Source organism: Tiliqua scincoides, chromosome 9 (genome assembly GCF_035046505.1).
Source record: "Tiliqua scincoides isolate rTilSci1 chromosome 9, rTilSci1.hap2, whole genome shotgun sequence".
In the NCBI taxonomy this organism is placed as follows: Eukaryota; Metazoa; Chordata; class Lepidosauria; order Squamata; family Scincidae; genus Tiliqua; species Tiliqua scincoides.
Genome location: NC_089829.1, coordinates 18,106,184 through 18,118,246, shown reverse-complemented (window position 1 = coordinate 18,118,246; position 12,063 = coordinate 18,106,184).

The window sequence follows — 12,063 nt, the reverse complement described above, 5'->3', positions numbered from 1 at the left end:
ACCTCTAAAACCCAGAGGTTGCAAACAGTCCTCATGGCTTGTAAACTGTGATGGACACCATAAATCTATCCAATTCCCTTTTCAAGGCATCCAGGCCAGGTGCCATCACCCCATCCTGGGGCAAGGAGTTCCACAGATTAATTACATGCTGAGTAAAGAAATACTGTACTTCCTTTTGTCTGTCCTGACTCTCCCAGCAGTCAGTTTAAGTGGATGTCCCCTAGTTCTGGTGTGATGTGAAAACAGGCTCACTTCACAGGCTTTCATTGAGTTTACTGACAACACTGAAACTTCAGATCAGGGCACACTGCATTTGGTCTTTGACTCAAGGTGATACCCCTGAAAGAGACAGGGCTGCAAATGACTGCATTGCTGCTAGGACTTGTGGGAAGAAAAGAGCCAGGTGGAGTTCATCGATCTTTGATATCGACTAGTGAGAGCTGCGTTCCTGTTTCTGCTCTCTGCAGGGACATTTGCAGATAGGCTGGCCAGACAGTGAGGACCCAAAACAGAGAGGGGAGGGGCATATCTCCCTCCTAGGCCAGGCTGTTAGGAGTGCTGGTTTTTAGACTATTCTGGATGGTATCCCTTTATTAGATATCTTAATAGCAAAGATTGCTGTGTCTATGCAGCCACCACCTTGTTGTCAGTCTTGCTTGGATTACCTTCCAGGCCTTTTCTTTCTATTCTTTCAGCCTCATCTCCTTGTGCTTCAAATCTGATTGACTGGATCTATTTGTCTGGAAGCCAATCCTCAAAAAAAAAAAGTCTATAGTGTGTGAAGTGTGTCATTTTATGTAATTACTTTAATTGCTTATAATGTATATTCACTTTTTCCCCATTTAATGTTCTAATTGCTTATATACTATACTGTACTATATATCCACTTTTTCCATTTAATTTTCTAAGAATTGTTTTCATCTTCACTTTTAGTTCAGTTGTTCAATCTTCCTTTATTTGTCACTTTTTGTGTAGTTCATGCACTGCTCCTTTTCTTTCACATAAAAATGAAAAAAATAAGTAAAGCAGAAATCTGAGTTATGTACAGTACTTGTTTTTTGTGTTGATTCCAGGACCTCTAGCCACTGTGTGTGTGTGTGTGTGTTTCTAAAGAACAGAAATGAACCTTTAAAAAATGATGTAAAGCAGCAAAAGAATAAACACTGCCAACTGCTGGTTTGGGATGTGAGCGCGGGCAGTTCTTGTTTTGGACAATTGCTATGAGAGTTCTGCAGGAATAGCACTGAGCCGGAAGGCTTTAGGGCAGCAATTTTCAACCACTGTGCTGCAATTGTGAACCTGGTCCCAGTGCCACCCAGGGGCACAGGTCTGCAAAATGACGGCCCCCCACCCGAAAATTGGAAGTGCCTTTTTTGACATTTTAAAGGCCTTAGAGGGCTTTCTGAGGCCTCAAACGGGCCTGAAAACTTTAAGAAATGGTGGCGGGGAAAGGGTCGTGAAGGCACCCCCCCTCGGGTGTTGCCTGGGTCATTTGCCCCCCCGACCCCCCAGGTATGCCAGTGGTGTGCTGTGAATATTCCACAGGTTTGCCACAGGAGTTTGGGTAAGGTCATTTATTCGTTGGGCCACAGGGGGATGCAGTGGTATACCAAGGTAATTTGGTAGCAGAAGTCTATAAATTTTTGGCACTCCCCATGGCAAAATTACTTTCAGTTAATAGTCATGATATGAAATGAGTAATAACAATGGCCAGAGAGGAAGCATAGACAGTGAACATTTTCTTTTATTGAACTCTGTAATATATATATATATATCATATATACATATACATATATAAAATACACACATATACTAACTTTGTAAGTTTGTATATTTATGTATAACTTTGTATATATAATCATACCAATAAATCATGCTTCTCTTGCAGGTGGCTGCAGTCAGCGCTAGCCAAATCACGGCTGCAGCCAGGGTCATCGCCACTGCCATCTTGGAGCAGCCTCTCAGACACCCCTCTGCAATCTGGCACTCAGGGCCACTGTCTCCAGCCACCCTCTTCATACACAACTGGGAGTGTGTGAACACCCCACCAGCAGCATGGTGTCAATTGTCAAAAAACTGATGGTGTGCCCTAAAAATTTTAGTACCTCATCAGTGTGCCATGAGATGAAAAAGACTGAAAATCACTGCTTTAGGGAAAGGAGGAGGAGGGAACGTGGAATCATAAGAACATAAGAGCATTTGAAGAGCCCCATTGGATCAGGCAATAAGGCTGTCTGTTCCAGCTTCCTATATCTCACAGTGGCCCACCACATGCCTCAGGGAACGCTCAAGACAAAAAGAGACCTACATCCTGGTGCTCTCCCTTGCACCTGGCACAACATAATCAGCAACTAGAAGGACCTAATCCATGTACCAGGGCACTGATTCCTTTCTGGAAAAACTAACAATGCAGGCAGACGTATAGAAAATGGAGCACGTCCACCATGTTCTTGTCAGGGTCAAGAAGACCCTCATTCCCCAGGGTCTGGCTCCAGGAAACCAGTTCTGTTGGTTTGCCGATGGAGTCAGCTGCATACAGAAGGAATTGCTTGGCACCTGTGATATAAAGAAGTCCCCTCCCTGGAGCAGTTTTGCAGTTTGTTAGTTTTTTAAGTTTTTTAACCCTTGCCCAAGTAATGGGATCAAATTGGTCCACAACACTCAGGGGGAAAAAAATAAAATACACATTTGATTTCAATTGTCAAATTCTTCATACTCCATGTTGCAATGTGGTGTTTCATACCCCCCTGCCCCTAACTTTGTGTAAATTGAAATGTATGCTCTGATGTTGTTGGGGTCAAACTTACCCCAATCGCACTGAATGGGAAATTTATTTATTGCTTTGGCATAGATGAGGGAACTCAAGCACCACCAGTCCTACAGATCCCCCCCCCCTTTATGGGCCATGGGGAGCTTAAAGCTGAGTATCCAGCAGGGGAATGCTTTTATTTGGACCAACCAAAAAGTTACACAGCATCTAACAGTGAACCTTGTGATCCTACAGAACTCTAGTAGATGGGGAACAAAAGGATGGGACTTGGAGAAGGAGGCATGTTGAAGGCACCCCAACAGACTGCAGTTTGTAGAATCTAAAGATGAAGTTTATGAAGTTTCTTTCCTACAGAAATATTTAGAAAAAGGAATGTGTTTAAAAACAAAGCAAAGCAAAAAGCAGTTTACTATTAATCACATTCTAGAGTGCCCTCTTCTGGAAGTCAGGGTGCATTACATATAATTAGCACATAAGAGGGACAGTGGTGGGCCACGACACATTCAGGGTGGGTGACATCCAGAGCAGATCTACTATGAAACTAATAAAGATTAAGCTTTAGGGCCCCTAATCCCAGAGGTGCCCCAGAAGCAACTTGAGTCCACATTGCTTAAAAAAAAGGTGATTAAAAAAATCTAAGAAAAATGTATTGACTGTGGTAGGAGAAAAGTGTGGAGGAGAAAAGAGTTTTGTACTAGCATGTTCAACTCTCTAAGTCACCTCTCTCTTTTTATCCACACTTCCTTCCTTTACCACACTGGAGAGTGGGATGAGAAGGAGGAGAGTCTAGGTGAGTGGGTGGAAGAGGGGGGTCCATTCTGCTGCCCGAGATGTCCCTTTTCATCACTCTTGTACATGGGCTGGCTCTGAGTTTAACACTGCACGAATCTGGCCCTTAGTTTCAGCTGTATCTTGTGCAGCAGCTGAGATGCTGGGGATTCAATAAATTCAGGGGAAGTGAACTCCACCGTTCACTGTGCATTGTCACAGATTTTTGAATTCTGAAATTGAGTACATTTATGCTACAGACTCAAATTGGTTTGTTGTCCTGTTTCTCCATAGACAACTGGGAACCGCAGTTCCACAAAGGGCAGGTTAGGCTTCAACTGCGAATTCTTTGCATTCTTGCTAAACTATAATTCCCAGGACTGGACTGGTACAAAATTGATCCATGTGTGTAGTGTGAACAAGTGTCAGCTAACTACATTTCCCCACAGAGCTTTGATTGACACTTTAGCCCCTCCCACCTGCCAGAGGTGGCAGTTGCCATCTCACCAGTGGTGAGACATTATGATGCACCCATTGTTTCCGTGGCAATAAGTAAGCACAGCAGTCAGAATGAGTGGTGTGGAGGGAGAGGCAGCTTCTGCCAGGGCAGCCCATGATGTGAGTATTATCATATTGTTTCATGAACAGGTACAATGGAATATTACAAATATGGAGGTAGGTCCTTGGGAGGTTAGTCCTTTTAGACAACAAAAGGAAATGTTCTTTTGGTCTCCTGGTCCACTGGCCTCCTTAATCTGATAACTGCTAATTGCTGCTGCCTCCTCCTTCGTACTGGCATACTGTACCCTCCCTGTGGTGGTTGTGTGTGTCTCCCTCATGTTTGATCAAACATTGACTACTTTTTTCCAGATTGAATTGAAATTCCAAGCAATTACCAATGCAAAAAATTATAAGAGAAAATCATGTTTTCAGGTGAAGAATGTGGTTGTTGACACATTGTAGGAGGAAGAGGGACATGTGCAACATCATGGAAGAGTATTACCAACGTGGAAGGTAGATTCATTATTTCCAATGGACAGAAAACTTTAGTATCTTCTCCTGGTGCACTGGCTTTTCCAGACACTGACCAGTTAAACATGTATTTCATCATTTTGACTACTTCCTTTGCATATTGAATAGGAATTCCAGGCTAATAATGAAAGCAACAAACTTAAAACAGAAAACCAGGTTTAAGCTAAGGAAAGCAAGTATTGTTGTGCTGTTTCAGGTACAAGTACAGACCTACCAGCATGGAGATAGGTCCTTCTGAGGTAAGTTCTTCATTCCCAAACCAAGAACATCTTCCAGACCCGCTGGCCTTTTCAAACCCATCATTGGTTTAACAAGAATTTGTTTTGACTTCTTCCTTTACAGATTGAAAGGGAATTTGGAACACAACTATGAAAGGAACTATACAAAGGAAGCTAAAGGAACCTATAACAAAAAAAATCAGGTTTTGGGGTAAGGTACATGAATATTATTGTGTTAGTTCAGGAAGATGGACGTATACTACATTACAGATGTATATTCCAATCATGGAGGTAGGTCCTTCTGAGGTAAATCTTTCATTCCCATACCAAGGCCATCTTGAACCTCTTTCCAGGCCCACTGGACTTTTCAAACTAATCACTGGTTTAACAAGAATTAATTCAGTTTTATTACTTCCTTTGCATGTTGAATGGGAATTCCAAATTAATAATGCAAGCAACAAACATAACAGAAAACCAGGTTGGAGCTAAGGAGCATGAGTAGTGTTGTTTCAGGTACAGGTACAAGTACAGATGAATATTCCCAGCATGGAGGTAGGTCCTTCATTCCCAAACCAAGAACATCTTTGGTCTCCCTTCCTGGCCCACTGGCCTTTTCAAACTCATAACTGGTTTAATACGAATTAATTAATTTTGACTCTTGTTGTTGCAGATTGAAAGGATATTTGGAACAAAACTATGAAAGCAATTACTGTATAACATAAAATAAGGTTTTGGGGTAAGGTACATGGATATTGTAGTGTTTCTTCAGGAACATGGACATGTACCACATTACAGATGAATATTCCCATCCTAAAGGTAGGTCCTTCCAAGGTAAGTATTTCATTCCCAACCAAGAACATCTTTGGTCTCCTTGCCAGGCCCATTGGCCTTTTCTAGCCAATCACTGGCTTCATAGGAATTAATCCATTTTGGCTACTTCCTTTGCAGGTTGAATGGGAATTCCAAACTAATAATGAAAGCAACAAGCATATAACAGAAAACTAAGTTTAAGCTAAGGAACGCAAGTATTGTGCTGTTTGAGGTACAAGTACTGATTAATATTCCCAGCAAATAGGTAAGTTCTTCTGCAGTAAGTCCTTCACTCCCAAACCAAAAACCTCTTTGGTCTTCTTTCCAAGCCCACTGACCTTTTCAAGCCAATCAGTTGTCTATCAAGCATTAATTCATTTTGGCAACATTTTTTTGCAGATTGAAGGGGAGTTCAAAACACAACTATGAAAGCAACAAAGGTAACAGAAAATCAGGTTTTGGGGTAAAGTGCATGAATATTGTCATGTTGCTTCAGGAAGATGGACATGTACCATATTACAGATATATATTCTGAGCGTGGAGGTAGGTCCTTCTGAGGTAAGTCCTTCATTCCCAAACCAAGGACATCTTGGGTCTCTTTCCAGGCCCACTGGCCTTTTCAAACCAATCACTGGTTTAATAAGAATCAGTTCCTTTTTGACTACTTCTTTTGTACAATGAATGTGAGTTCCAAACACATGATGAGAGCAACAAACTTACAACAGGAAATTATGTTTGAACAAAAGAAGGTGAGTATTATTGTGTTGTTTCATGAACAGGGACATACACAGACAAGTTAGCAGTACGGAGGAAGGTCTTTGCTAAGTAAGTCTTTTCAAGGCCTGCTGGCCTTTTTACTCCAACCACTACTTGAACATTTATTTTGTCTTACACAGACTACTTTTTTTTCCAGATTGGGTGTGAGTTCCAAATAGAATTGTGAAAGCAACAAACTTCAAAGAGATAATTGAGATTTAAGGTTTAAAATGTGGATATTGTTGCATTGTGACAGGAAGTGTGGATGCTGTATTACCAACTTGGAGGAAGATACTTTTAAGGTAGCTCTTTATTGCCAACAAGGAGATACCTTTCATCTCTTCTCCTGGCCCACTGGCCTTTCCAATCCTCCACTGAAAAACCTGTGGTGGTTAAACACACATTTGCTTTCTCTGGTGACTTTATTTCTTGTTTTCTTGCAGATAAAACTTTCACAAGGACTGGCAACTATCTGGATAAGTAATCAACCAGTAGGCATGAATCAGAGGCACCCCAAATGAATCCTCATTCATACCAATCTTTTGCCTTCATTTCCCAGCCTGCTTGTTTTCAGGATGCAGGAGGAAGAATGGGCTCCACTCATCTCAAAACACATCAATTCCAAAAACAATAGCACATCCCACAGAGGAAGGCATAAGGCTTTGCAGGTCACCAGACATCAGAGTGGAAGTATCTAGACATACTTCTAGACATCCCTCCCAAGACATACTTGGGAGGGCACCAGGATGAGGTTATCTGGTGTGCTTCCTGGGGCATTTGGTGGGCTGCTGTGAGATACAGGAAGCTAGACTAGATGGGCCTATGGCCTGATCCAGTGGGGCTGTTCTTATGTTCTTAGACATGGCTTATTTATGGTCCTTGCTGACATGCCCGGGGTAGCACTGACTGCCACTTTTGGGGTCGGGAAGGAATTTTCCTCCAGGGCAGATTGGCCAGAGGTCCTGGAGGTTTTTTGCCTTCCTCTGGGCATCCAGCAGGGGTTACTTGCTAGACTATTTGACATTTCATTTAAAGTGGATGCTAATAAAAAAAAGTTTAAAATGGTTAACATAAAAATAAAAATAAAATGTATTGCTATAACTACTTTTTTATCACCTTTGACTTTTTCATTGTTGTTGAGTACATACTCTGGATTTATCTGCCCTGCAGACTTGTGCTGATTGAAACTTCCAGTTCTTCTCCCAAGGGGATTGTAGTGTAGTGAGGAAGACTAATTTCTTTCAGAAGATTCTCAACATCTTTACCAAATTACAATTCCCAAGATCTTGTGGGGAAAGCCAAATCACAGTAAAATGAGTAGAAATGCAACTTGGACTGGTAATTTTATGGCTTCAGATATGTTACTGCAGCAATGTAGGGAAGTCTAGGGGCTGGAGCACCATTTATCCCCCCAGCTCTGCTCTTCTTCAGTCCATATTAGCATCTAGGATTGAAGTGGGTGGGTCATTTCTTTAAATCACTGTGAAAAGCAACATGTGAAGGACCCAACTTCACAGATGAAGAGCAGATTGACATTTGGAAAATATCTTCATAGAACCACATTCTCCTTTCCTGAGAGGCACAAAACTGCTGCTGGTCTGCTGTCCCTGTCTAATGGTGGGGCCAAACCTGCTACCAAGTCAGCCTGTGCATGGCTGCAAAGAGGGAGTTTGAGCAAGGGTGGTTTGAGCAAGGTGTTAGGTTTGGCAAGGGTGGAAAGTGCTGCAGCTGCTGAAATCTCCTGTTCATTGACTTCCAATGGGGAAGCACAAACACACACAGCAAGATCCATTCAGTTCATTCAAGGGAGACAACATGAGCAACACTGAGAACATTTATACCTCTCTTTTTCTGCCAAAGGCAGACTACAACAGCAGCGGGGAAAAAACCCAGCAAAATAAGCCAAGCAAAGAACAACCAAAGTAAATGAGATTTGCAGCTCAATCCTAGCCTTGGCTGGTCCATAGCATGCAGTATCACCCCTGCAGCCATGACTTCTGCTGAACATGGGAACGGGGGGGGGGGGCAGAGTTGTGGAAGAGTAACTCTTCCCACCTCTTTCTATGACCCAGCATAGCATACCCTCCCTGTGGAGGTGGTGATCTCCCTTGTGTTTCTCTTTCAGTTGTGAGCCCTTTGGGGACACTGACACTCTCTTCTTTATCTCCTGGCACAAACCACTTTGACAGCGGAAAACTATTTTGTAAATACTCTTAATACTGTAATAATAGTGTGTTAGAAACAGAATTCCATCGTAAATTGGAGAATTTTCTCTCTTGACTAACAATGCACATATAATTGTCTCTTTCCGGAGAGTGTCAAGTAAGATAGGATTACAGCTAAAGTCTTATTGAACATAATGGGCTCACTTCTGAGTAAAATAACTAACACCATTTTCAAATACCTCTACTTATATGGCATCTGCAATGAATGGGAACTCTTATCCTGCAAGGAATGCCCTTCTCTGAGCATGTGTGTGAAATGGCCCTAGCTCAAGTGAGTTGGATACCTGCACATACAATGTATGTATGTATGTATTAAAAGATTTATACTCTGCCTCTATAACAGCTCAAGGCATCTAACAAATTCATAATAAGATAAATTGGTAAAATCTTAAATACACACATCTAAGGTACTACACCTATAGTATTCAAAATGATTAATAAAAATGCAAGAAAGATCAGCACGCACCCCAGGCCCCCAAAGCAGCACAGATTAGATACAATGGAAACACTAATATAAAACTACTGAATCCAAACCCCAAATTAAAATAGTGAATCAGAAGCAGTAAAAACAGTAACAGAGCCAACAATGGAAGCTCTGAGTGGTAAGAGCAATTGCAATGAGTGGCAGCTCAATCATACTTAAAATCACAGCCGGCCAAATGTGTGTGTTCCACCAGCAGAGCCGGTGGGATCCTGCCAGAAGTCATGCGATGGTGTCACTTGTGTCGGCACTGCTTGACCACCAGCACAGTTGCTGGTGGCTGTATATGTGGGTCAGCCAACAGGCCACTAGCTGCTGGCAAAGGGTAAGGTGCTGGTGGGGCGGGACTGAAGGAGTTTCTGGATGGGGAGGGGGACATGGAGGAAGATGGAATGAAAGAGGAACAGGCAGGTGTGGCAGCACAAGGTGGGCTGAATCATATCGCTCTTCTCTTACCCACCTTTATATGCCTCAGTCCCATGCCAGCTATTTTGCAGGACCAAGGTTGGTCTGTGGAACTCCTTGCTACAGGATGGAGTGATGGCATCTGGCCTGGACACCTTTAAAAGGGTATTGGACATGTTTCTGGAGGAAAAATCCATTACGGGTTACAAGCAAAGTATGTGCAACCTCCTGATTTTAGAAATGGGCTATGTCAGAATGCCAGATGCAAGGGAGGGCACCAGGATGAGGTCTCTTGTTATCGGGTGTGCTCCCTGGGGCATTTGGTGGGCCGCTGTGAGATACAGGAGCCTGGACTAGATGGGCCTATGGCCTGATCCAGTGGGGCTGTTCTTATGTTCTTAGTCTCATAGGAACTATTTGAGGTTTCCCAAAGCAAGTGACCAAAAGTTAACTTACTCGGAGAAGACTCTCCAAATTCCCCTTCCATAGGATGCAGTGCATGCCTCCTTGGTGGGGGAGAATTTAGGCAGCTTCCGACCTAGCAAGCTTCAGTGGCATTGCTAGAGGGGGCAGGGGATGCAAACTGCACCAGGTGACATACTTGAGGTGTGCATGTGTGATACCACTACTAGCTAAAGTTGTGAAAATCTTGGTATTTTTGAATACAAAATGGATCAACAATAGAGAATGGATTTCAGCTGGAGGAAGAGAACTGAATGCTGTAGTCCAGAGTTGCTGTATAAGTCGGGGGTGTGTGTGTGTGTGTGAAGAGCGGGCCTCCCGTGTTGCTAACTCAGCTCCTAAAAATATAGTCAGGTTCTTCAGGAAAGAAGATCTGTTGGTACAGAGAATCTAGTCAGGGTCCACTGAAATCTAGGTTTAATTGTTTGAACATTGATGGTGTAATTTGCACACAACTGGGTACATAGATCAGAATTTTCAAGCTGGGAGAGGAAACTGAGGCAAAGTATCTTTTTACCTGGAAGAAGGAATGCCAATATTGGTCTTTCCCTTCCAGCATGTGACTTGGCTCACTGGCTTGAGTCACTTATATCTTCCATATCATGGAAGTGGCAGCTCACTTCTCCCTCCAGCACTACTTGAGTAAGGGGGGGGGGGAGAATTGACTTCAAGGCCTCCAATGTTGAGGTGCTCCTGGGAGAGGCTGATGTAATTGTGGACAGCATTGGTGGAATGTTGAACTCAATGATCTTGTGGATCTGATTCTGTGAACCCTGTGTGGGACATGCTGGACTGGCTTTTGGGTATCACTGCTAAGACATTAGGGCCCAGGGGGTACCCATGCTGTAATGCAGGGGTATCAAACTCATTTCATACAGAGGACCAAAGTTAACTTTCACGATACCTGCTGAAGGCCAGAAGTAACATCAATTAAGCAGACGATGGCTAGAAATAATCACTTTGTTCTCACATAGAAACACCTTAGCTGCAAATGACAGAAAACAGGCAAATCTTGATCATAACTTCAAGATATGAGAGAGCCCCATTATAACGGGACCTGGACAAAATTGCTTCTGGGAGCCACATTTGGGCCACAGGCCTTATGTTTGACACCCCTGCTCTAAATGTGTCAAACCAAAAAGGCAGGAAGGCCTGAGCAGACATGCGCTGGTTCTCGTTTTCTGGAAAGAGGCAGAACTGACACAAGGTGAAAAAATATTTTACTTTTTTTAACACTGACCCCACAGCAATATCTTGTGCACCATGCTTTATTTCCCACCAGCCATCATTGCAACTTAAATTCTTGCCATTCTTTCAATAGTTGAACACTGATACTGCCGGGAATTCAGCCACACAAACAGGCAAAGGATGCAGCCATGATTGACACTCCATAAATACCTCAGATTAGACAGATAAAAGCATCCCCACAGATAACAGCCTTTAATGCCGCTTATGTAGGAAAGCAAATAGCAACAGGCAGCTTTGTAATCCAGGATCCCAAAATAAAAAAAATGAGTTCTGCTCCAGACCTGTGGTTTAAGCATCTGACTTCTTGCAGATTGGAGCCTGTTTTAAAGGCATAGATTTTTTTTAAAAACCAGACTAGGCCCTACTGTCCACTGCAATTCCACTTGGATCTCTCAAGTCAACAGCGTAATGGGTCTCAGAATAGAGCACCCAAAAACAACAAGAGGAGGAAGAGGTCCTTAAGACATTTAGGACCCAGGTTGCTTTGGGCCCCTGAGGTTAAGCTCGGCTCTTAGAACTAAGCTCCAAAGCAACCTGGAAGCTGTTGTGATGTGATCAGAATGGTTCCCACCTGACAACTTTTTGAATTGTCCAAATATTACATAAGAAAAGCCCCACTGGATCAGGTCACAGGCCCATCTAGTCCAGCTTCCTGTATCTCACAGTGGCCCACCAAATGCCCCAGGGAGCACACATGATAACAGAAGACCTCATCCTGATGCCCTCCCTTGCATCTGGCATTCTGACATAGCCCATTTCTAAAATCAGGAGGTTGCACATGCACATCATGGCTTGTAACCTGTAATGTAATGTAACCCGTATTCTTTGAAGGCAGCCTAGTGTGCTTTGTAGTAGCCAGCCTGAATCTTACAAGGGCATGGATGACTA